The following is a 23,428-nucleotide window of genomic DNA, read 5'->3' as shown; positions in this document are numbered from 1 at the left end:
TCTGTTGGTTGAGCCTTGGATTTTATAATCCTAAGGTCAAGGGTTCAACCCCCTTAGCAGGCGTAATTTTGAACCGTAGTTGACATAAAAACAGATGTTGCTCTCTCACATCGCTGAGATAAATAAAACACAAACAATTCAACGATTTCATTGTAATAGCTCGGTATTTAATTAATGCTTTGAATTAGATTAAACGTTTTCTCATAATAATATAAATCATTGACAGCTCATAGACTCATTTGAAGTATCTTCGTGCGTGAAATCAAAGCATTGACTTATTATGGAGGTTTAGGACAATCGAGTACGAAAAGACAGGATCCTGAGCAGCCCGGTTAGCTCAGTCGGTAGAGCGTGGGCCTTTTAATCCTAAGGTCACAGGTTCAACCCCCTTAGCGGGCGTAATTTTGAAACGTAGTTGACATAAAAACAGATGTTGCTCTCTCACATCGCTGAGATAAAAAAAACCTAAACAATTCAAACATTTCATTGTAATAACTCGGTATTTAATTAATGCTTTGAATTAGATTAAACTTTTTCTCATAAAATTACAAATCATTGTCAGCTCATAGACTCATTTGAAGTAACTTCTTGCGTGAAATCAAAGCATTGACTTATTATGGAGGTTTGGGACAATCGAGTACGAAAAGACAGGATCCTGAGCAGCCCGGTTAGCTCAGTCGGAAGAGCGTGGGATTTTTAATCCTAAGGTCAAGGGTTCAACCGCCTTAGCGGGCGTGATTTTGCAACGTAGTTGACATAAAAACAGATGTTGCTCTCTCACATCGCTGAGATAAATAAAATATAAACATTTCAATATTTCATTGTAATAACTCGGTATTTAATTAATGCTTTGAATTAGATTAAACGTTTTCTCATAAAAACACAAATCATTGTCAACTCATAGACTCATTTGAAGTATCTTCGTGCATGAAATCAAAGCATTGACTTATTATGGAGGTTTGGGACAATCGAGTACGAAAAGACAGGATCCTGAGCATCCCGGTTAGCTCAGTCGGTAGAGCGTGGGACTTTTAATCCTAAGGTCAAGGGTTCAACCCCCCTTAGCGGGCGTAATTTTGAAACGTAGTTGACATAAAAACAGATGTTGCTCTCTCACATCGCTGAGATAAATAAAACATAAACAATTCAATATTTCATTGTAATAACTCGGTATTTAATTAATGCTTTGAATTAGATTAAACGTTTTCTCATAAAAACACAAATCATTGTCAACTCATAGACTCATTTGAAGTATCTTCGTGCATGATATCAAAGCATTGACTTATTGTGGAGGTTTGGGACAATCGAGTACGAAAAGACAGGATCCTGAGCAGCCCGGTTAGCTCAGTCGGTAGAGCGTGGGACTTTTAATCCTAAGGTCAAGGGTTCAACCCCCTTAGCGGGCGTAATTTTGAAACGTGGTTCACATAAAAATTAAATATTGTTTGCTCACATCGCTGAGATAAATAAAACATAAACAATTCAATATTTTATTGTAATAACTCGGTATTTAATTAATGCTTTGAATTAGATTAAAAGTTTTCTCATAAAAATACAAATCATTGTCAGCTCATAAACTCATTTGAAGTATCTTCGTGCATGAAATCAAAGCATTGACTTATTATGGAGGTTTGGGACAATCGAGTACGAAAAGACAGGATCCTGAGCAGCCCGGTTAGCTCAGTCGGAAGAGCGTGGGATTTTTAATCCTAAGGTCAAGGGTTCAACCGCCTTAGCGGGCGTGATTTTGCAACGTAGTTGACATAAAAACAGATGTTGCTCTCTCACATCACTGAGATAAATAAAATATAAACATTTCAATATTTCATTGTAATAACTCGGTATTTAATTAATGCTTTGAATTAGATTAAACGTTTTCTCATAAAAACACAAATCATTGTCAACTCATAGACTCATTTGAAGTATCTTCGTGCATGAAATCAAAGCATTGACTTATTATGGAGGTTTGGGACAATCGAGTACGAAAAGACAGGATCCTGAGCAGCCCGGTTAGCTCTGTTGGTTGAGCCTTGGATTTTATAATCCTAAGGTCAAGGGTTCAACCCCCTTAGCAGGCGTAATTTTGAACCGTAGTTGACATAAAAACAGATGTTGCTCTCTCACATCGCTGAGATAAATAAAACATAAACAATTCAATATTTCATTGTAATAACTCGGTATTTAATTAATGCTTTGAATTAGATTAAACGTTTTCTCATAAAAATACAAATCATTGTCAGCTCATAGACTCATTTTAAGTATCTTCGTGCGTGAAATCAAAGCATTGACTTATTATGGAGATTTGGGACAATCGACTACGAAAAGACAGAGTGCGAAACATAAACAATTCAAACATTTCATTCTAATAACTTGATATTATTCGCTCGCATCGCTGAGATAAATAAAACACAAACAATTCAACGATTTCATTGTAATAGCTCGGTATTTAATTAATGCTTTGAATTAGATTAAACGTTTTCTCATAATAATATAAATCATTGACAGCTCATAGACTCATTTGAAGTATCTTCGTGCGTGAAATCAAAGCATTGACTTATTATGGAGGTTTAGGACAATCGAGTACGAAAAGACAGGATCCTGAGCAGCCCGGTTAGCTCAGTCGGTAGAGCGTGGGCCTTTTAATCCTAAGGTCACAGGTTCAACCCCCTTAGCGGGCGTAATTTTGAAACGTAGTTGACATAAAAACAGATGTTGCTCTCTCACATCGCTGAGATAAAAAAAACCTAAACAATTCAAACATTTCATTGTAATAACTCGGTATTTAATTAATGCTTTGAATTAGATTAAACTTTTTCTCATAAAATTACAAATCATTGTCAGCTCATAGACTCATTTGAAGTAACTTCTTGCGTGAAATCAAAGCATTGACTTATTATGGAGGTTTGGGACAATCGAGTACGAAAAGACAGGATCCTGAGCAGCCCGGTTAGCTCAGTCGGAAGAGCGTGGGATTTTTAATCCTAAGGTCAAGGGTTCAACCGCCTTAGCGGGCGTGATTTTGCAACGTAGTTGACATAAAAACAGATGTTGCTCTCTCACATCGCTGAGATAAATAAAATATAAACATTTCAATATTTCATTGTAATAACTCGGTATTTAATTAATGCTTTGAATTAGATTAAACGTTTTCTCATAAAAACACAAATCATTGTCAACTCATAGACTCATTTGAAGTATCTTCGTGCATGAAATCAAAGCATTGACTTATTATGGAGGTTTGGGACAATCGAGTACGAAAAGACAGGATCCTGAGCATCCCGGTTAGCTCAGTCGGTAGAGCGTGGGACTTTTAATCCTAAGGTCAAGGGTTCAACCCCCCTTAGCGGGCGTAATTTTGAAACGTAGTTGACATAAAAACAGATGTTGCTCTCTCACATCGCTGAGATAAATAAAACATAAACAATTCAATATTTCATTGTAATAACTCGGTATTTAATTAATGCTTTGAATTAGATTAAACGTTTTCTCATAAAAACACAAATCATTGTCAACTCATAGACTCATTTGAAGTATCTTCGTGCATGAAATCAAAGCATTGACTTATTGTGGAGGTTTGGGACAATCGAGTACGAAAAGACAGGATCCTGAGCAGCCCGGTTAGCTCAGTCGGTAGAGCGTGGGACTTTTAATCCTAAGGTCAAGGGTTCAACCCCCTTAGCGGGCGTAATTTTGAAACGTGGTTCACATAAAAATAAATATTGTTTGCTCACATCGCTGAGATAAATAAAACATAAACAATTCAATATTTTATTGTAATAACTCGGTATTTAATTAATGCTTTGAATTAGATTAAAAGTTTTCTCATAAAAATACAAATCATTGTCAGCTCATAAACTCATTTGAAGTATCTTCGTGCGTGAAATCAAAGCATTGACTTATTATGGAGGTTTGGGACAATCGAGTACGAAAAGACAGGATCCTGAGCAGCATGGTTAGCTCAGTCGGTAGAGCGTGGGACTTTTAATCCTAAGGTCAAGGGTTCAACCCCCTTAGCGGGCATAATTTTGAAACGTGGTTCACATAAAAATAAATATTGTTTGCTCACATCGCTGAGATAAATAACACATAAACATTTCAATATTTCATTGTAATAACTCGGTATTTAATTAATGCTTTGAATTAGATTAAACGTTTTCTCATAAAAACACAAATCATTGTCAACTCATAGACTCATTTGAAGTATCTTCGTGCATGAAATCAAAGCATTGACTTATTATGGAGGTTTGGGACAATCGAGTACGAAAAGACAGGATCCTGAGCAGCCCGGTTAGCTCAGTCGGTAGAGCGTGGGATTTTTAATCCTAAGGTCAAGGGTTCAACCGCCTTAGAAGGCGTGATTTTGCAACGTAGTTGACATAAAAACAGATGTTGCTCTTTCACATCGCTGAGATAAATAAAACATAAACAATTCAATATTTCATTGTAATATCTCGGTATTTAATTAATGCTTTGAATTAGATTAAACGTTTTCTCATAAAAACACAAATCATTGTCAACTCATAGACTCATTTGAAGTATCTTCGTGCGTGAAATCAAAGCATTGACTTATTATGGAGATTTGGGACAATCGACTACGAAAAGACAGAGTCCGAAAAATAAACAATTCAAACATTTCATTCTAATAACTTTATATTATTCGCTCGCATCGCTGAGATAAATAAAACACAAACAATTCAACGATTTCATTGTAATAACTCGGTATTTAATTAACGCTTTGAATTAGATTAACGTTTTCTCATAAAATTACAAATCACTGTCAGCTCATAGACTCATTTGAAGTATCTTCTTGCGTGAAATCAAAGCATTGACTTATTATGGAAGTTTGGGACAATCGAGTACGAAAAGACAGGATCCTGTGCAGCCCGCTTAGCTCAGTCGGTAGAGCGTGGGATTTATAATCCTAAGGTCAAGGGTTCAACCGCCTTAGCGGGCGTGATTTTGCAACGTAGTTGACATAAAAACAGATGTTGCTCTCTCACATCACTGAGATAAATAAAACATAAACAATTCAATATTTCATTGTAATAACTCGATATTTAATTAATGCTTTGAATTAGATTAAACGTTTTCTCATAAAAACACAAATCATTGTCAACTCATAAACTCATTTGAAGTATCTTCGTGCATGAAATCAAAGCATTGACTTATTATGGAGGTTTGGGACAATCGAGTACGAAAAGACAGGATCCTGAGCAGCCCGGTTAGCTCAGTCGGTAGTGCGTGGGTCTTTTAATCCTAAGGTCAAGGGTTCAACCCCCTTAGCGGGCGTAATTTTGAAACGTGGTTCACATAAAAATAAATATTGTTTGCTCACATCGCTGAGATAAATAAAACATAAACAATTCAATATTTCATTGTAATAACTCGGTATTTAATTAATGCTTTGAATTAGATTAAACGTTTTCTCATAAAAACACAAATCATTGTCAATTCATAGACTCATTTGAAGTATCTTCGTGCATGAAATCAAAGCATTGACTTATTATGGAGGTTTGGGACAATCGAGTACGAAAAGACAGGATCCTGAGCAGCCCGGTTAGCTCAGTCGGTAGAGCGTGGGACTTTTAATCCTAAGGTCAAGGGTTCAACCCCCTTAGCGGGCGTAATTTTGAAACGTAGTTGACATAAAAACAGATGTTGCTCTCTCACATCGCTGAGATAAATAAAACCTAAACAATTCAAACATTTCATTGTAATAACTCGGTATTTAATTAATGCTTTGAATTAGATTAAACGTTTTCTCATAAAAATACAAATCATTGTCAGCTCATAGACTCATTTGAAGTATCTTCGTGCGTGAAATCAAAGCATTGACTTATTATGGAGGTTTGCGACAATCGAGTACGAAAAGACAGGATCCTGAGCAGCCCGGTTAGCTCAGTCGGTAGAGCGTGGGTCTTTTAATCCTAAGGTCAAGGGTTCAACCCCCTTAGCGGGCGTAATTTTGAAACGTGGTTCACATAAAAATAAATATTGTTTGCTCACATCGCTGAGATAAATAAAACATAAACAATTCAATATTTCATTGTATTAACTCGGTATTTAATTAATGCATTGAATTAGATTAAACGTTTTCTCATAAAAATACAAATCATTGTCAGCTCATAAACTCATTTGAAGTATCTTCGTGCGTGAAATCGAAGCATTGACTTATTATGGAGGTTTGAGCCATTCGAGTACGAAAAGACAGGATCCTGAGCAGCCCGGTTAGCTCAGTCGGTAGAGCGTGGGTCTTTTAATCCTAAGGTCAAGGGTTCAACCCCCTTAGCGGGCGTAATTTTGAAACGTGGTTCACATAAAAATAAATATTGTTTGCTCACATCGCTGAGATAAATAAAACACAAACAATTCAACGATTTCATTGTAATAACTCGGTATTTAATTAATGCTTTGAATTAGATTAACGTTTTCTCATAAAATTACAAATCATTGTCAGCTCATAGACTCATTTGAAGTATCTTCTTGCGTGAAATCAAAGCATTGACTTATTATGGAGGTTTGGGACAATCGAGTACGAAAAGACAGGATCCTGAGCAGCCCGGTTAGCTCAGTCGGTAGAGCGTGGGATTTATAATCCTAAGGTCAAGGGTTCAACCGCCTTAGCGGGCGTGATTTTGCAACGTAGTTGACATAAAGACAGATGTTGCTCTCTCACATCGCTGAGATAAATAAAACATAAACAATTCAATATTTCATTGTAATAACTCGATATTTAATTAATGCTTTGAATTAGATTAAACGTTTTCTCATAAAAACACAAATCATTGTCAACTCATAGACTCATTTGAAGTATCTTCGTGCATGAAATCAAAGCATTGACTTATTATGGAGGATTAGGACAATCGAGTACGAAAAGACAGAATCCTGAGCAGCCCGGTTAGCTCAGTCGGTAGAGCGTGGGACTTTTAATCCTAAGGTCAAGGGTTCAACCCCCTTAGCGGGCGTATTTTTGAAACGTAGTTGACATAAAAACAGATGTTGCTCTCTCACATCGCTGAGATAAATAAAACAAACAATTCAAACATTTCATTGTAATAACTCGGTATTTAATTAATGCTTTGAATTAGATTAAACGTTTTCTCATAAAATTACAAATCATTGTCAACTCATAGACTCATTTGAAGTATCTTCGTGCATAAAATCAAAGCATTGACTTATTATGGAGGTTTGGGACAATCGAGTACGAAAAGACAGGATCCTGAGCAGCCCTGTTAGCTCAGTCGGTAGAGCGTGGGACTTTTAATCCTAAGGTCCAGGGTTCAACCCCCTTAGCGGGCGTAATTTTGAAACGTGGTTCACATAAAAATAAATATTGTTTGCTCACATCGCTGAGATAAATAAAACATAAACAATTCAATATTTTATTGCAATAACTCGGTATTTAATTAATGCTTTGAATTAGATTAAAAGTTTTCTCATAAAAATACAAATCATTGTCAGCTCATAAACTCATTTGAAGTATCTTCGTGCGTGAAATCAAAGCAATGACTTATTATGGAGGTTTGGGACAATCGAGTACGAAAAGACAGGATCCTGAGCAGCCTGGTTAGCTCAGTCGGTAGAGCGTGGGACTTTTAATCCTAAGGTCAAGGGTTCAACCCCCTTAGCGGGCATAATTTTGAAAGGTGGTTCACATAAAAATAAATATTGTTTGCTCACATCGCTGAGATAAATAAAACATAAACATTTCAATATTTCATTGTAATAACTCGGTATTTAATTAATGCTTTGAATTAGATTAAACGTTTTCTCATAAAAACACAAATCATTGTCAACTCATAGACTCATTTGAAGTATCTTCGTGCATGAAATCAAAGCATTGACTTATTATGGAGGTTTGGGACAATCGAGTACGAAAAGACAGGATCCTGAGCAGCCCGGTTAGCTCAGTCGGTAGAGCGTGGGATTTTTAATCCTAAGGTCAAGGGTTCAACCGCCTTAGAAGGCGTGATTTTGCAACGTAGTTGACATAAAAACAGATGTTGCTCTCTCACATCGCTGAGATAAATAAAACATAAACATTTCAATATTTCATTGTAATAACTCGTATTTAATTAATGCTTTGAATTAGATTAAAAGTTTTCTCATAAAAACACAAATCATTGTCAACTCATAGACTCATTTGAAGTATCTTCGTGCATGAAATCAAAGCATTGACTTATTATGGAGATTTGGGACAATCGACTACGAAAAGACAGAGTCCGAAAAATAAACAATTCAAACATTTCATTCTAATAACTTGATATTATTCGCTCGCATCGCTGAGATAAATAAAACACAAACAATTCAACGATTTCATTGTAATAACTCGGTATTTAATTAATGCTTTGAATTAGATTAACGTTTTCTCATTAAATTACAAATCATTGTCAGCTCATAGACTCATTTGAAGTATCTTCTTGCGTGAAATCAAAGCATTGACTTATTATGGAGGTTTGGGACAATCGAGTACGAAAAGACAGGGTCCTGAGCAGCCCGGTTAGCTCAGTCGGTAGAGCGTGGGATTTATAATCCTAAGGTCAAGGGTTCAACCGCCTTAGCGGGCGTGATTTTGCAACGAAGTTGACATAAAAACAGATGTTGCTCTCTCACATCGCTGAGATAAATAAAACATAAACAATTCAATATTTCATTGCTATAACTCGATATTTAATTAATGCTTTGAATTAGATTAAACGTTTTCTCATAAAAACACAAATCATTGTCAACTCATAGACTCATTTGAAGTATCTTCGTGCATGAAATCAAAGCATTGACTTATTATGGAGGTTTAGGACAATCGAGTACGAAAAGACAGAATCCTGAGCAGCCCGGTTAGCTCAGTCGGTAGAGCGTGGGACTTTTATTCCTAAGGTCAAGGGTTCAACCCCCTTAGCGGGCGTATTTTTGAAACGTAGTTGACATAAAAACAGATGTTGCTCTCTCACATCGCTGAGATAAATAAAACATAAACAATTCAAACATTTCATTGTAATAACTCGGTATTTCATTAATGCTTTGAATTAGATTAAACGTTTTCTCATAAAAATACAAATCATTGTCAGCTCATAAACTCATTTGAAGTATCTTCTTGCGTGAAATCAAAGCATTGACTTATTATGGAGGTTTGGGACAATCGAGTACGAAAAGACAGGATCCTGAGCAGCCCGGTTAGCTCAGTCGGTAGAGCGTGGGATTTATAATCCTAAGGTCAAGGGTTCAACCGCCTTAGCGGGCGTGATTTTGCAACATAGTTGACATAAAAACAGATGTTGCTCTCTCACATCGCTGAGATAAATAAAACATAAACAATTCAATATTTCATTGTAATAACTCGATATTTAATTAATGCTTTGAATTAGATTAAACGTTTTCTCATAAAAATACAAATCATTGACAGCTCATAGACTCATTTGAAGTATCTTCGTGCATGAAATCAAAGCATTGACTTATTATGGAGGTTTAAGACAATCGAGTACGAAAAGACAGGATCCTGAGCAGCCCGGTTAGCTCAGTCGGTAGAGCGTGGGACTTTTATTCCTAAGGTCAAGGGTTCAACCCCCTTAGCGCGCGTATTTTTGAAACGTAGTTGACATAAAAACAGATGTTGCTCTCTCACATCGCTGAGATAAATAAAACATAAACAATTCAAACATTTCATTGTAATAACTCGGTATTTCATTAATGCTTTGAATTAGATTAAACGTTTTCTCATAAAAATACAAATCATTGTCAGCTCATAAACTCATTTGAAGTATCTTCGTGCGTGAAATCAAAGCATTGACTTATTATGGAGGCTTGGGACAATCGAGTACGAAAAGACAGGATCCTGAGCAGCCCGGTTAGCTCAGTCGGTAGAGCGTGGGACTTTTAATCCTAAGGTCTAGGGTTCAACCCCCTTAGCGGGCGTAATTTCTTGCGTGAAATCAAAGCATTGACTTATTATGGAGGTTTGGGACAATCGAGTACGAAAAGACAGGATCCTGAGCAGCCCGGTTAGCTCAGTCGGTAGAGCGTGGGATTTTTAATCCTAAGGTCAAGGGTTCAACCGCCTTAGCGGGCGTGATTTTGCAACGTAGTTGACATAAAAACAGATGTTGCTCTCTCACATCGCTGAGATAAATAAAACATAAACAATTCAATATTTTATTGTAATAACTCGGTATTTAATTAATGCTTTGAATTAGATTAAACGTTTTCTCATAAAAACACAAATCATTGTCAACTCATAGACTCATTTGAAGTATCTTCGTGCATGAAATCAAAGCATTGACTTATTATGGAGGCTTGGGACAATCGAGTACGAAAAGACAGGATCCTGAGCAGCCCGGTTAGCTCAGTCGGTAGAGCGTGGGTCTTTTAATTCTAAGGTCAAGGGTTTAACCCCCTTAGCGGCCGTAATTTTGAAACGTGGTTCACATAAAAATAAATATTGTTTGCTCACATCGCTGAGATAAATAGAACATAAACAAGTCAATATTTCCTTGTAATAACTCGGTATTTAATTAATGCTTTGAATTAGATTAAACGTTTTCTCATAAAAACACAAATCATTGTCAGCTCATAAACTCATTTGAAGTATCTTCGTGCGTGTAATCAAAGCATTGACTTATTATGGAGGTTTGGGACAATCGAGTACGAAAAGACAGAATCCTGAGTAGCCTGATTAGCTCAGTCGGTAGAGCGTGGGACTTTTAATCCTAAGGTCAAGGGTTCAACCCCCTTAGCGTGCGTAATTTTGAAACGTGGTTCACATAAAAATAAATATTGTTTGCTCACATCGCTGAGATAAATAAAACATAAACATTTCAATATTTCATTGTAATAACTCGGTATTTAATTAATGCTTTGAATTAGATTAAACGTTTTCTCATAAAAACACAAATCATTGTCAACTCATAGACTCATTTGAAGTATCTTCGTGCATGAAATCAAAGCATTGACTTATTATGGAGGTTTGGGACAATCGAGGACGAAAAGACAGGATCCTGAGCAGCCTGATTAGCTCAGTCGGTAGAGCGTGGGACTTTTAATTCTAAGGTTAAGGGTTCAACCGCCTTAGCGGGCGTGATTTTGCAACGTTGATGACATAAAAACAGATGTTGCTCTCTCACATCGCTGAGATAAATAAAACATAAACAATTCAACGATTTCATTGTAATAACTCGGTATTTAATTAATGCTTTGAATTAGATTAACGTTTTCTCATAAAATTACAAATCATTGTCAGCTCATAGACTCATTTGAAGTATCTTATGGAGGTTTGGGACAATCGAGTACGAAAAGACTGGATCCTGAGCAGCCCGGTTAGCTCAGTCGGTAGAGCGTGGGACTTTTAATCCTAAGGTCAAGGGTTCAACCGCCTTAGCGGGCGTGATTTTGCAACGTAGTTGACATAAAAACAGATGTTGCTCTCTCACATCGCTGAGATAAATGAAACATAAACAATTCAATATTTCATTGTAATAACTCGGTATTTAATTAATGCTTTGAATTAGATTAAACGTTTTCTCATAAAAACACAAATCATTGTCAACTCATAGACTCATTTGAAGTATCTTCGTGCATGAAATCAAAGCATTGACTTATTATGGAGGTTTGGGACAATCGAGTACGAAAAGACAGAATCCTGAGCAGCCCGGTTAGCTCAGTCGGTAGAGCGTGGGTCTTTTAATCCAAAGGTCAAGGGTTCAACTCCCTTAGCGGGCGTAATTTTGAAACGTTGTTCACATGAAAATAAATATTGTTTGCTCACATCGCTGAGATAAATAAAACACAAACAATTCAACGATTTCATTGTAATAACTCGGTATTTAATTAATGCTTTGAATTAGATTAACGTTTTCTCATAAAATTACAAATCATTGTCAGCTCATAGACTCATTTGAAGTATCTTCTTGCGTGAAATCAAAGCATTGACTTATTATGGAGGTTTGGGACAATCGAGTACGAAAAGACAGGATCCTGAGCAGCCCGGTTAGCTCAGTCGGTAGAGCGTGGGATTTATAATCCTAAGGTCAAGGGTTCAACCGCCTTAGCGGGCGTGATTTTGCAACGTAGTTGACATAAAAACAGATGTTGCTCTCTCACATCGCTGAGATAAATAAAACATAAACAATTCAATATTTCATTGTAATAACTCGGTATTTAATTAATGCTTTGAATTAGATTAAACGTTTTCTCATAAAAACACAAATCATTGTCAACTCATAGACTCATTTGAAGTATCTTCGTGCATGAAATCAAAGCATTGACTTATTATGGAGGTTTGGGACAATCGAGTACGAAAAGACAGAATCCTGAGCAGCCCGGTTAGCTCAGTCGGTAGAGCGTGGGTCTTTTAATCCTAAGGTCAAGGGTTCAACTCCCTTAGCGGGCGTAATTTTGAAACGTTGTTCACATGAAAATAAATATTGTTTGCTCACATCGCTGAGATAAATAAAACACAAACAATTCAACGATTTCATTGTAATAACTCGGTATTTAATTAATGCTTTGAATTAGATTAACGTTTTCTCATAAAATTACAAATCATTGTCAGCTCATAGACTCATTTGAAGTATCTTCTTGCGTGAAATCAAAGCATTGACTTATTATGGAGGTTTGGGACAATCGAGTACGAAAAGACAGGATCCTGAGCAGCCCGGTTAGCTCAGTCGGTAGAGCGTGGGATTTATAATCCTAAGGTCAATGGTTCAACCGCCTTAGCGGGCGTGATTTTGCAACGTAGATGACATAAAAACAGATGTTGCTCTCTCACATCGCTGAGATAAATAAAACATAAACAATTCAATATTTCATTGTAATAACTCGGTATTTAATTAATGCTTTGAATTAGATTAAACGTTTTCTCATAAAAACACAAATCATTGTCAACTCATAGACTCATTTGAAGTATCTTCGTGCGTGAAATCAAAGCATTGACTTATTATGGAGATTTGGGACAATCGACTACGAAAAGACAGAGTCCGAAAAATAAACAATTCAAACATTTCATTCTAATAACTTGATATTATTCGCTCGCATCGCTGAGATAAATAAAACACAAACAATTCAACGATTTCATTGTAATAACTCGGTATTTAATTAATGCTTTGAATTAGATTAAGGTTTTCTCATAAAATTACAAATCATTGTCAGCTCATGGACTCATTTGAAGTATCTTCTTGCGTGAAATCAAAGCATTGACTTATTATGGAGGTTTGGGACAATCGAGTACGAAAAGACTGGATCCTGAGCAGCCCGGTTAGCTCAGTCGGTAGAGCGTGGGATTTTTAATCCTAAGGTCAAGGGTTCAACCGCCTTAGCGGGCGTGATTTTGCAACGTAGTTGACATAAAAACAGATGTTGCTCTCTCACATCGCTGAGATAAATGAAACATAAACAATTCAATATTTCATTGTAATAACTCGGTATTTAATTAATGCTTTGAATTAGATTAAACGTTTTCTCATAAAAACACAAATCATTGTCAACTCATAGACTCATTTGAAGTATCTTCGTGCATGAAATCAAAGCATTGACTTATTATGGAGGTTTGGGACAATCGAGTACGAAAAGACAGAATCCTGAGCAGCCCGGTTAGCTCAGTCGGTAGAGCGTGGGTCTTTTAATCCAAAGGTCAAGGGTTCAACTCCCTTAGCGGGCGTAATTTTGAAACGTTGTTCACATGAAAATAAATATTGTTTGCTCACATCGCTGAGATAAATAAAACACAAACAATTCAACGATTTCATTGTAATAACTCGGTATTTAATTAATGCTTTGAATTAGATTAACGTTTTCTCATAAAATTACAAATCATTGTCAGCTCATAGACTAATTTGAAGTATCTTCTTGCGTGAAATCAAAGCATTGACTTATTATGGAGGTTTGGGACAATCGAGTACGAAAAGACAGGATCCTGAGCAGCCCGGTTAGCTCAGTCGGTAGAGCGTGGGATTTATAATCCTAAGGTCAAGGGTTCAACCGCCTTAGCGGGCGTGATTTTGCAACGTAGTTGACATAAAAACAGATGTTGCTCTCTCACATCGCTGAGATAAATAAAACATAAACAATTCAATATTTCATTGTAATAACTCGGTATTTAATTAATGCTTTGAATTAGATTAAACGTTTTCTCATAAAAACACAAATCATTGTCAACTCATAGACTCATTTGAAGTATCTTCGTGCATGAAATCAAAGCATTGACTTATTATGGAGGTTTGGGACAATCGAGTACGAAAAGACAGAATCCTGAGCAGCCCGGTTAGCTCAGTCGGTAGAGCGTGGGTCTTTTAATCCTAAGGTCAAGGGTTCAACTCCCTTAGCGGGCGTAATTTTGAAACGTTGTTCACATGAAAATAAATATTGTTTGCTCACATCGCTGAGATAAATAAAACACAAACAATTCAACGATTTCATTGTAATAACTCGGTATTTAATTAATGCTTTGAATTAGATTAACGTTTTCTCATAAAATTACAAATCATTGTCAGCTCATAGACTCATTTGAAGTATCTTCTTGCGTGAAATCAAAGCATTGACTTATTATGGAGGTTTGGGACAATCGAGTACGAAAAGACAGGATCCTGAGCAGCCCGGTTAGCTCAGTCGGTAGAGCGTGGGATTTATAATCCTAAGGTCAATGGTTCAACCGCCTTAGCGGGCGTGATTTTGCAACGTAGATGACATAAAAACAGATGTTGCTCTCTCACATCGCTGAGATAAATAAAACATAAACAATTCAATATTTCATTGTAATAACTCGGTATTTAATTAATGCTTTGAATTAGATTAAACGTTTTCTCATAAAAACACAAATCATTGTCAACTCATAGACTCATTTGAAGTATCTTCGTGCGTGAAATCAAAGCATTGACTTATTATGGAGATTTGGGACAATCGACTACGAAAAGACAGAGTCCGAAAAATAAACAATTCAAACATTTCATTCTAATAACTTGATATTATTCGCTCGCATCGCTGAGATAAATAAAACACAAACAATTCAACGATTTCATTGTAATAACTCGGTATTTAATTAATGCTTTGAATTAGATTAAGGTTTTCTCATAAAATTACAAATCATTGTCAGCTCATGGACTCATTTGAAGTATCTTCTTGCGTGAAATCAAAGCATTGACTTATTATGGAGGTTTGGGACAATCGAGTACGAAAAGACAGGATCCTGAGCAGCCCGGTTAGCTCAGTCGGTATAGCGTGGGATTTATAATGCTAAGGTCAAGGGTTCAACTGCCTTAGCGGGCGTGATTTTGCAACGTAGTTGACATAAAAACAGATGTTGCTCTCTCACATCGCTGAGATAAATAAAACATAACCAATTCAATATTTCATTGTAATAACTCGGTATTTAATTAATGCTTTGAATTAGATTAAACGTTTTCTCATAAAAACACAAATCATTGTCAACTCATAGACTCATTTGAAGTATCTTCGTGCATGAAATCACAGCATTGACTTATTATGGAGGTTTGGGACAATCGAGTACGAAAAGACAGGATCCTGAGCAGCCCGGTTAGCTCAGTCGGTAGAGCGTGGGACTTTTAATCTTAAGGTCAAGGGTTCAACCCCCTTAGCGGGCGTAATTTTGAAACGTAGTTGACATAAAAACAGATGTTGCTCTCTCACATCGCTGAGATAAATAAAACATAAACAATTCAAACATTTCATTGTAATAACTCGGTATTTCATTAATGCTTTGAATTAGATTAAACGTTTTCTCATAAAAATACAAATCACTGTCAGCTCATAAACTCATTTGAAGTATCTTCGTGCGTGAAATCAAAGCATTGACTTATTATGGAGGTTTGGGACAATCGAGTACGAAAAGACAGGATCCTGAGCAGCCCGGTTAGCTCAGTCGGTAGAGCGTGGGTCTTTTAATCCTAAGGTCAAGGGTTCAACCCCCTTAGCGGGCGTAATTTTGAAACGTGGTTCACATAAAAATAAATATTGTTTGCTCACATCGCTGAGATAAATAAAACATAAACAATTCAAACATTTCATTGTAATAACTCGGTATTTAATTAATGCTTTGAATTAGATTAAACGTTTTCTCATAAAAATACAAATCATTGTCAGCTCATAAACTCATTTGAAGTATCTTCGTGCATGAAATCAAAGCATTGACTTATTATGGAGGTTTGGGACAATCGAGTACGAAAAGACAGGATCCTGAGCACCCCGGTTAGCTCAGTCGGTAGAGCGTGGGACTTTTAATCTTAAGGTCAAGGGTTCAACCCCCTTAGCGGGCGTAATTTTGAAACGTGGTTCACATAAAAATAAATATTGTTTGCTCACATCGCTGAGATAAATAAAACATAAACAATTCAATATTTCATTGTATTAACTCGGTATTTAATTAATGCATTGAATTAGATTAAACGTTTTCTCGTAAAAATACAAATCATTGTCAGCTCATAAACTCATTTGAAGTATCTTCGTGCGTGAAATCAAAGCATTGACTTATTATGGAGGTTTGAGCCCATCGAGTACGAAAAGACAGGATCCTGAGCAGCCCGGTTAGCTCAGTCGGTAGAGCGTGGGACTTTTAATCCTAAGGTCAAGGGTTCAACCACCTTAGCGGGCGTAATTTCTTGCGTGAAATCAAAGCATTGACTTATTATGGAGGTTTGGGACAATCGAGTACGAAAAGACAGGATCCTGAGCAGCCCGGTTAGCTCAGTCGGTAGAGCGTGGGACTTATAATGCTAAGGTCAAGGGTTCAACTGCCTTAGCGGGCGTGATTTTGCAACGTAGTTGACATAAAAACAGATGTTGCTCTCTCACATCGCTGAGATAAATAAAACATAACCAATTCAATATTTCATTGTAATAACTCGGTATTTAATTAATGCTTTGAATTAGATTAAACGTTTTCTCATAAAAACACAAATCATTGTCAACTCATAGACTCATTTGAAGTATCTTCGTGCATGAAATCAAAGCATTGACTTATTATGGAGGTTTGGGACAATCGAGTACGAAAAGACAGGATCCTGAGCAGCCCGGTTAGCTCAGTCGGTAGAGCGTGGGACTTTTAATCCTAAGGTCAAGGGTTCAACCCCCTTAGCGGGCGTAATTTTGAAACGTTGTTCACATGAAAATAGATATTGTTTGCTTACATCGCTGAGATAAATAAAACATAAACAATTCAAACATTTCATTGTAATAACTCGGTATTTAATTAATGCTTTGAATTAGATTAAACGTTTTCTCATAAAAATACAAATCATTGTCAGCTCATAGACTCATTTGAAGTATCTTCGTGCGTGAAATCAAAGCATTGACTTATTATGGAGGTTTGGGCCAATCGAGTACGAAAAGACAGGATCCTGAGCAGCCCGGTTAGCTCAGTCGGTAGAGCGTGGGACTTTTAATCATAAGGTCAAGGGTTCAACCCCCTTAGCGGGCGTAATTTCTTGCGTGAAATCAAAGCATTGACTTATTATGGAGGTTTGGGACAATCGAGTACGAGAAGACAGGATCCTGAGCAGCCCGGTTAGCTCAGTCGGTAGAGCGTGGGATTTTTAATCCTAAGGTCAAGGGTTCAACCGCCTTAGCGGGCGTGATTTTGCAACCTAGTTGACTTAAAAACAGATGTTGCTCTCTCACATCGCTGAGATAAATAAAACATAAACAATTCAATATTTCATTGTAATAACTCGGTATTTAATTAATGCTTTGAATTAGATTAAACGTTTTCTCATAAAAACACAAATCATTGTCAACTCATAGACTCATTTGAAGTATCTTCGTGCATGAAATCGAAGCATTGACTTATTATGGAGGTTTGGGACAATCGAGTACGAAAAGACAGGATCCTGAGCAGCCCGGTTAGCTCAGTCGGTAGAGCGTGGGACTTTTAATCCTAAGGTCAAGGGTTCAACCGCCTTAGCGGGCGTGATTTTGCAACGTAGTTGACATAAAAACAGATGTTGCTCTCTCACATCGCTGAGATAAATAAAACCTAAACAATTCAATATTTCATTGTAATAACTCGGTATTTAATTAATGCTTTGAATTAGATTAAACGTTTTCTCATAAAAACACAAATCATTGTCAACTCATAGACTCATTTGAAGTATCTTCGTGCATGAAATCAAAGCATTGACTTATTATGGAGGTTTGGGACAATCGAGTACGAAAAGACAGGATCCTGAGCAGCCCGGTAAGCTCAGTCGGTAGATCGTGGGACTTTTAATCCTAAGGTCAAGGGTTCAACCCCCTTAGCGGGCGTAATTTTGAAACGTGGTTCACATAAAAATAGATATTGTTTGCTTACATCGCTGAGATAAATAAAACATAAACAATTCAAACATTTCATTGTAATAACTCGGTATTTAATTAATGCTTTGAATTAGATTAAACGTTTTCTCATAAAAATACAAATCATTGTCAGCTCATAGACTCATTTGAAGTATCTTCGTGCGTGAAATCAAAGCATTGACTTATTATGGAGGTTTGGGACAATCGAGTACGAAAAGACAGGATCCTGAGCAGCCCGGTTAGCTCAGTCGGTAGAGCGTGGGACTTTTAGTCCTAAGGTCAAGGGTTCAACCCCCTTAGCGGGCGTAATTTTGAAACGTAGTTGACATAAAAACAGATGTTGCTCTCTCACATCGCTGAGATAAATAAAACATAAACAATTCAAACATTTCATTGTAATTACTCGGTATTTCATTAATGCTTTGAATTAGATTAAACGTTTTCTCATAAAAATACAAATCATTGTCAGCTCATAAACTCATTTGAAGTATCTTCGTGCATGAAATCGAAGCATTGACTTATTATGGAGGTTTGGGACAATCGAGTACGAAAAGACAGGATCCTGAGCAGCCCGGTTAGCTCAGTCGGTAGAGCGTGGGACTTTTAATCCTAAGGTCAAGGGTTCAACCCCCTTAGCAGGCGTAATTTTGAAACGTTGTTCACATGAAAATAGATATTGTTTGCTTACATCGCTGAGATAAATAAAACATAAACAATTCAAACATTTCTTTATAATAACTCGGTATTTAATTAATGCTTTGAATTAGATTAAACGTTTTCTCATAAAAATACAAATCATTGTCAGCTCATAGACTCATTTGAAGTATCTTCGTGCGTGAAATCAAAGCATTGACTTATTATGGAGATTTGGGACAATCGACCACGAAAAGACAGAGTGCAAAACATAAACAATTCAAACATTTCATTCTAATAGCTTGATATTATTCGCTCGCATCGCTGAGATAAATAAAACACAAACAATTCAACGATTTCATTGTAATAACTCGGTATTTAATTAATGCTTTGAATTAGATTAAACGTTTTCTCATAAAAATACAAATCATTGTCAGCTCATAGACTCATTTGAAGTATCTTCGTGCATGAAATCAAAGCATTGACTTATTATGGAGGTTTGGGACAATCGAGTACGAAAAGACAGGATCTTGAGCAGCCCGGTTAGCTCAGTCGGTAGAGCGTGGGACTTTCAATCCTAAGGTCAAGGGTTCAACCCCCTTAGCGGGCGTAATTTTCAAACGTAGTTGACATAAAAACAGATGTTGCTCTCTCACATCGCTGAGATAAATAAAACATAAACATTTCATTGTAATAACTCGGAATTTAATTAATGCTTTGAATTAGATTAAACGATTTCTCATAAAAATACAAATCATTGTCAGCTCATAGACTCATTTGAAGTATCTTCGTGCGTGAAATCAAAGCATTGACTTATTATGGAGATTTGGGACAATCGACTACGAAAAGACAGAGTCCGAAAAATAAACAATTCAAACATTTCATTCTAATAACTTGATATTATTCGCTCGCATCGCTGAGATAAATAAAACACAAACAATTCAACGATTTCATTGTAATAACTCGGTATTTAATTAATGCTTTGAATTAGATTAAACGTTTTCTCATAAAAATACAAATCATTGTCAGCTCATAGACTCATTTGAAGTATCTTCGTGCGTGAAATCAAAGCATTGACTTATTATGGAGGTTTGGGACAATCGAGTGCGAAAAGACAGGATCCTGAGCAGCCCGGTTAGCTCAGTCGGTAGAGCGTGGGACTTTTAATCCTAAGGTCAAGGGTTCAACCCCCTTAGCGGGCGTAATTTTGCAACGTAGTTGACATAAAAACAGATGTTGCTCTCTCACATCGCTGAGATAAATAAAACCTAAACAATTCAATATTTCATTGTAATAACTCGGTATTTAATTAATGCTTTGAATTAGATTAAACGTTTTCTCATAAAAACACAAATCATTGTCAACTCATAGACTCATATGAAGTATCTTCGTGCATGAAATCAAAGCATTGACTTATTATGGAGGTTTGGGACAATCGAGTACGAAAAGACAGGATCCTGAGCAGCCCGGTAAGCTCAGTCGGTAGATCGTGGGACTTTTAATCCTAAGGTCAAGGGTTCAACCCCCTTAGCGGGCGTAATTTTGAAACGTGGTTCACATAAAAATAGATATTGTTTGCTTACATCGCTGAGATAAATAAAACATAAACAATTCAAACATTTCATTGTAATAACTCGGTATTTAATTAATGCTTTGAATTAGATTAAACGTTTTCTCATAAAAATACAAATCATTGTCAGCTCATAGACTCATTTGAAGTATCTTCGTGCGTGAAATCAAAGCATTGACTTATTATGGAGGTTTGGGACAATCGAGTACGAAAAGACAGGATCCTGAGCAGCCCGGTTAGCTCAGTCGGTAGAGCGTGGGACTTTTAATCCTAAGGTCAAGGGTTCAACCCCCTTAGCGGGCGTAATTTTGAAACGTAGTTGACATAAAAACAGATGTTGCTCTCTCACATCGCTGAGATAAATAAAACATAAACAATTCAAACATTTCATTGTAATTACTCGGTATTTCATTAATGCTTTGAATTAGATTAAACGTTTTCTCATAAAAATACAAATCATTGTCAGCTCATAAACTCATTTGAAGTATCTTCGTGCATGAAATCGAAGCATTGACTTATTATGGAGGTTTGGGACAATCGAGTACGAAAAGACAGGATCCTGAGCAGCCCGGTTAGCTCAGTCGGTAGAGCGTGGGACTTTTAATCCTAAGGTCAAGGGTTCAACCCCCTTAGCAGGCGTAATTTTGAAACGTTGTTCACATGAAAATAGATATTGTTTGCTTACATCGCTGAGATAAATAAAACATAAACAATTCAAACATTTCTTTATAATAACTCGGTATTTAATTAATGCTTTGAATTAGATTAAACGTTTTCTCATAAAAATACAAATCATTGTCAGCTCATAGACTCATTTGAAGTATCTTCGTGCGTGAAATCAAAGCATTGACTTATTATGGAGATTTGGGACAATCGACCACGAAAAGACAGAGTGCAAAACATAAACAATTCAAACATTTCATTCTAATAGCTTGATATTATTCGCTCGCATCGCTGAGATAAATAAAACACAAACAATTCAACGATTTCATTGTAATAACTCGGTATTTAATTAATGCTTTGAATTAGATTAAACGTTTTCTCATAAAAATACAAATCATTGTCAGCTCATAGACTCATTTGAAGTATCTTCGTGCATGAAATCAAAGCATTGACTTATTATGGAGGTTTGGGACAATCGAGTACGAAAAGACAGGATCTTGAGCAGCCCGGTTAGCTCAGTCGGTAGAGCGTGGGACTTTCAATCCTAAGGTCAAGGGTTCAACCCCCTTAGCGGGCGTAATTTTCAAACGTAGTTGACATAAAAACAGATGTTGCTCTCTCACATCGCTGAGATAAATAAAACATAAACATTTCATTGTAATAACTCGGAATTTAATTAATGCTTTGAATTAGATTAAACGATTTCTCATAAAAATACAAATCATTGTCAGCTCATAGACTCATTTGAAGTATCTTCGTGCGTGAAATCAAAGCATTGACTTATTATGAAGATTTGGGACAATCGACTACGAAAAGACAGAGTCCGAAAAATAAACAATTCAAACATTTCATTCTAATAACTTGATATTATTCGCTCGCATCGCTGAGATAAATAAAACACAAACAATTCAACGATTTCATTGTAATAACTCGGTATTTAATTAATGCTTTGAATTAGATTAAACGTTTTCTCATAAAAATACAAATCATTGTCAGCTCATAGACTCATTTGAAGTATCTTCGTGCGTGAAATCAAAGCATTGACTTATTATGGAGGTTTGGGACAATCGAGTGCGAAAAGACAGGATCCTGAGCAGCCCGGTTAGCTCAGTCGGTAGAGCGTGGGACTTTTAATCCTAAGGTCAAGGGTTCAACCCCCTTAGCGGGCGTAATTTTGCAACGTAGTTGACATAAAAACAGATGTTGCTCTCTCACATCGCTGAGATAAATAAAACATAAACAATTCAAACATTTCGTTGTAATAACTCGGTATTTCATTAATGCTTTGAATTAGATTAAACGTTTTCTCATAAAAATACAAATCATTGTCAGCTCATAAACTCATTTGAAGTATCTTCGTGCATGAAATCAAAGCATTGACTTATTATGGAGGTTTGGGACAATCGAGTACGAAAAGACAGGATCCTGAGCAGCCCGGTTAGCTCAGTCGGTAGAGCGTGGGACTTTTAATCTTAAGGTCAAGGGTTCAACCCCCTTAGCAGACGTAATTTTGAAACGTGGTTCACATAAAAATCAATATTGTTTGCTCACAACGCTGAGATAAATAAAACATAAACAATTCAATATTTCATTGTAATAACTCGGTATTTAATTAATGCTTTGAATTAGATTAAACGTTTTCTCATAAAAATACAAATCATTGTCAGCTCATAGACTCATTTGAAGTATCTTCGTGCGTGAAATCAAAGCATTGACTTATTATGGAGGTTTGGGACAATCGAGTACGAAAAGACAGGATCCTGAGCAGCCCGGTTAGCTCAGTCGGTAGAGCGTGGGACTTTTAATCCTAAGGTCAAGGGTTCAACTCCCTTAGCGGGCGTAATTTTGTAACGTAGTTGACATAAAAACAGATGTTGCTCTCTCACATCGCTGAGATAAATAAAACATAAACAATTCAAACATTTCATTGTAATAACTCGGAATTTAATTAACGCTTTGAATTAGATTAAACGTTTTCTCATAAAAATACAAATCATTGTCAGCTCATAGACTCATTTGAAGTATATTCGTGCGTGAAATCAAAGCATTGACTTATTATGGAGATTTGGGACAATCGACTACGAAAAGACAGAGTCTGAAAAATAAACAATTCAAACATTTCATTCTAATAACTTGATATTATTCGCTCGCATCGCTGAGATAAATAAAACACAAACAATTCAACGATTTCATTGTAATAACTCGGTATTTAATTAATGCTTTGAATTAGATTAAACGTTTTCTCATAAAAATACAAATCATTGTCAGCTCATAGACTCATTTGAAGTA

The 23,428-nt window shown here is 36.3% G+C and overlaps 24 non-coding genes across 24 annotated transcripts; all 24 read left to right on the top strand.

The window, feature by feature from the left end:
* Positions 1 to 1,333: 1,333 nt before the first annotated feature.
* On the top strand, positions 1,334 to 1,406 carry TRNAK-UUU (transfer RNA lysine (anticodon UUU)). Its single transcript has one exon. It is a non-coding gene; the product is annotated as a tRNA-Lys (tRNA).
* A 2,206-nt stretch (positions 1,407 to 3,612) lies between these two features.
* On the top strand, positions 3,613 to 3,685 carry TRNAK-UUU (transfer RNA lysine (anticodon UUU)). Its single transcript has one exon. It is a non-coding gene; the product is annotated as a tRNA-Lys (tRNA).
* Positions 3,686 to 4,881: 1,196 nt separating this feature from the next.
* On the top strand, positions 4,882 to 4,954 carry TRNAI-UAU (transfer RNA isoleucine (anticodon UAU)). Its single transcript has one exon. It is a non-coding gene; the product is annotated as a tRNA-Ile (tRNA).
* A 597-nt stretch (positions 4,955 to 5,551) lies between these two features.
* On the top strand, positions 5,552 to 5,624 carry TRNAK-UUU (transfer RNA lysine (anticodon UUU)). Its single transcript has one exon. It is a non-coding gene; the product is annotated as a tRNA-Lys (tRNA).
* A 933-nt stretch (positions 5,625 to 6,557) lies between these two features.
* TRNAI-UAU (transfer RNA isoleucine (anticodon UAU)) lies at positions 6,558 to 6,630 on the top strand. Its single transcript has one exon. It is a non-coding gene; the product is annotated as a tRNA-Ile (tRNA).
* Positions 6,631 to 6,892: 262 nt separating this feature from the next.
* Positions 6,893 to 6,965, top strand: TRNAK-UUU (transfer RNA lysine (anticodon UUU)). Its single transcript has one exon. It is a non-coding gene; the product is annotated as a tRNA-Lys (tRNA).
* A 596-nt stretch (positions 6,966 to 7,561) lies between these two features.
* TRNAK-UUU (transfer RNA lysine (anticodon UUU)) lies at positions 7,562 to 7,634 on the top strand. Its single transcript has one exon. It is a non-coding gene; the product is annotated as a tRNA-Lys (tRNA).
* An 860-nt stretch (positions 7,635 to 8,494) lies between these two features.
* On the top strand, positions 8,495 to 8,567 carry TRNAI-UAU (transfer RNA isoleucine (anticodon UAU)). Its single transcript has one exon. It is a non-coding gene; the product is annotated as a tRNA-Ile (tRNA).
* A 262-nt stretch (positions 8,568 to 8,829) lies between these two features.
* On the top strand, positions 8,830 to 8,902 carry TRNAK-UUU (transfer RNA lysine (anticodon UUU)). Its single transcript has one exon. It is a non-coding gene; the product is annotated as a tRNA-Lys (tRNA).
* Positions 8,903 to 9,165: 263 nt separating this feature from the next.
* On the top strand, positions 9,166 to 9,238 carry TRNAI-UAU (transfer RNA isoleucine (anticodon UAU)). Its single transcript has one exon. It is a non-coding gene; the product is annotated as a tRNA-Ile (tRNA).
* A 2,733-nt stretch (positions 9,239 to 11,971) lies between these two features.
* TRNAI-UAU (transfer RNA isoleucine (anticodon UAU)) lies at positions 11,972 to 12,044 on the top strand. Its single transcript has one exon. It is a non-coding gene; the product is annotated as a tRNA-Ile (tRNA).
* Positions 12,045 to 12,306: 262 nt separating this feature from the next.
* TRNAK-UUU (transfer RNA lysine (anticodon UUU)) lies at positions 12,307 to 12,379 on the top strand. The gene has a single exon. It is a non-coding gene; the product is annotated as a tRNA-Lys (tRNA).
* Positions 12,380 to 12,641: 262 nt separating this feature from the next.
* Positions 12,642 to 12,714, top strand: TRNAI-UAU (transfer RNA isoleucine (anticodon UAU)). The gene has a single exon. It is a non-coding gene; the product is annotated as a tRNA-Ile (tRNA).
* A 1,196-nt stretch (positions 12,715 to 13,910) lies between these two features.
* Positions 13,911 to 13,983, top strand: TRNAI-UAU (transfer RNA isoleucine (anticodon UAU)). Its single transcript has one exon. It is a non-coding gene; the product is annotated as a tRNA-Ile (tRNA).
* Positions 13,984 to 14,245: 262 nt separating this feature from the next.
* TRNAK-UUU (transfer RNA lysine (anticodon UUU)) lies at positions 14,246 to 14,318 on the top strand. The gene has a single exon. It is a non-coding gene; the product is annotated as a tRNA-Lys (tRNA).
* A 262-nt stretch (positions 14,319 to 14,580) lies between these two features.
* TRNAI-UAU (transfer RNA isoleucine (anticodon UAU)) lies at positions 14,581 to 14,653 on the top strand. Its single transcript has one exon. It is a non-coding gene; the product is annotated as a tRNA-Ile (tRNA).
* Positions 14,654 to 16,675: 2,022 nt separating this feature from the next.
* Positions 16,676 to 16,748, top strand: TRNAI-UAU (transfer RNA isoleucine (anticodon UAU)). The gene has a single exon. It is a non-coding gene; the product is annotated as a tRNA-Ile (tRNA).
* A 262-nt stretch (positions 16,749 to 17,010) lies between these two features.
* Positions 17,011 to 17,083, top strand: TRNAK-UUU (transfer RNA lysine (anticodon UUU)). Its single transcript has one exon. It is a non-coding gene; the product is annotated as a tRNA-Lys (tRNA).
* Positions 17,084 to 19,443: 2,360 nt separating this feature from the next.
* TRNAE-UUC (transfer RNA glutamic acid (anticodon UUC)) lies at positions 19,444 to 19,516 on the top strand. Its single transcript has one exon. It is a non-coding gene; the product is annotated as a tRNA-Glu (tRNA).
* Positions 19,517 to 20,035: 519 nt separating this feature from the next.
* On the top strand, positions 20,036 to 20,108 carry TRNAK-UUU (transfer RNA lysine (anticodon UUU)). Its single transcript has one exon. It is a non-coding gene; the product is annotated as a tRNA-Lys (tRNA).
* A 598-nt stretch (positions 20,109 to 20,706) lies between these two features.
* On the top strand, positions 20,707 to 20,779 carry TRNAK-UUU (transfer RNA lysine (anticodon UUU)). Its single transcript has one exon. It is a non-coding gene; the product is annotated as a tRNA-Lys (tRNA).
* Positions 20,780 to 21,643: 864 nt separating this feature from the next.
* On the top strand, positions 21,644 to 21,716 carry TRNAE-UUC (transfer RNA glutamic acid (anticodon UUC)). Its single transcript has one exon. It is a non-coding gene; the product is annotated as a tRNA-Glu (tRNA).
* A 519-nt stretch (positions 21,717 to 22,235) lies between these two features.
* On the top strand, positions 22,236 to 22,308 carry TRNAK-UUU (transfer RNA lysine (anticodon UUU)). The gene has a single exon. It is a non-coding gene; the product is annotated as a tRNA-Lys (tRNA).
* A 598-nt stretch (positions 22,309 to 22,906) lies between these two features.
* Positions 22,907 to 22,979, top strand: TRNAK-UUU (transfer RNA lysine (anticodon UUU)). Its single transcript has one exon. It is a non-coding gene; the product is annotated as a tRNA-Lys (tRNA).
* The last annotated feature ends 449 nt before the right edge of the window (positions 22,980 to 23,428 follow it).

The sequence above is a fragment of the Saccoglossus kowalevskii genome, chromosome 17, assembly GCF_978046115.1.
Source record: "Saccoglossus kowalevskii chromosome 17, keSacKowa6.1, whole genome shotgun sequence".
Classification (NCBI taxonomy): domain Eukaryota; kingdom Metazoa; phylum Hemichordata; class Enteropneusta; family Harrimaniidae; genus Saccoglossus; species Saccoglossus kowalevskii.
This window is presented reverse-complemented; position numbering and strand designations above follow the sequence as displayed.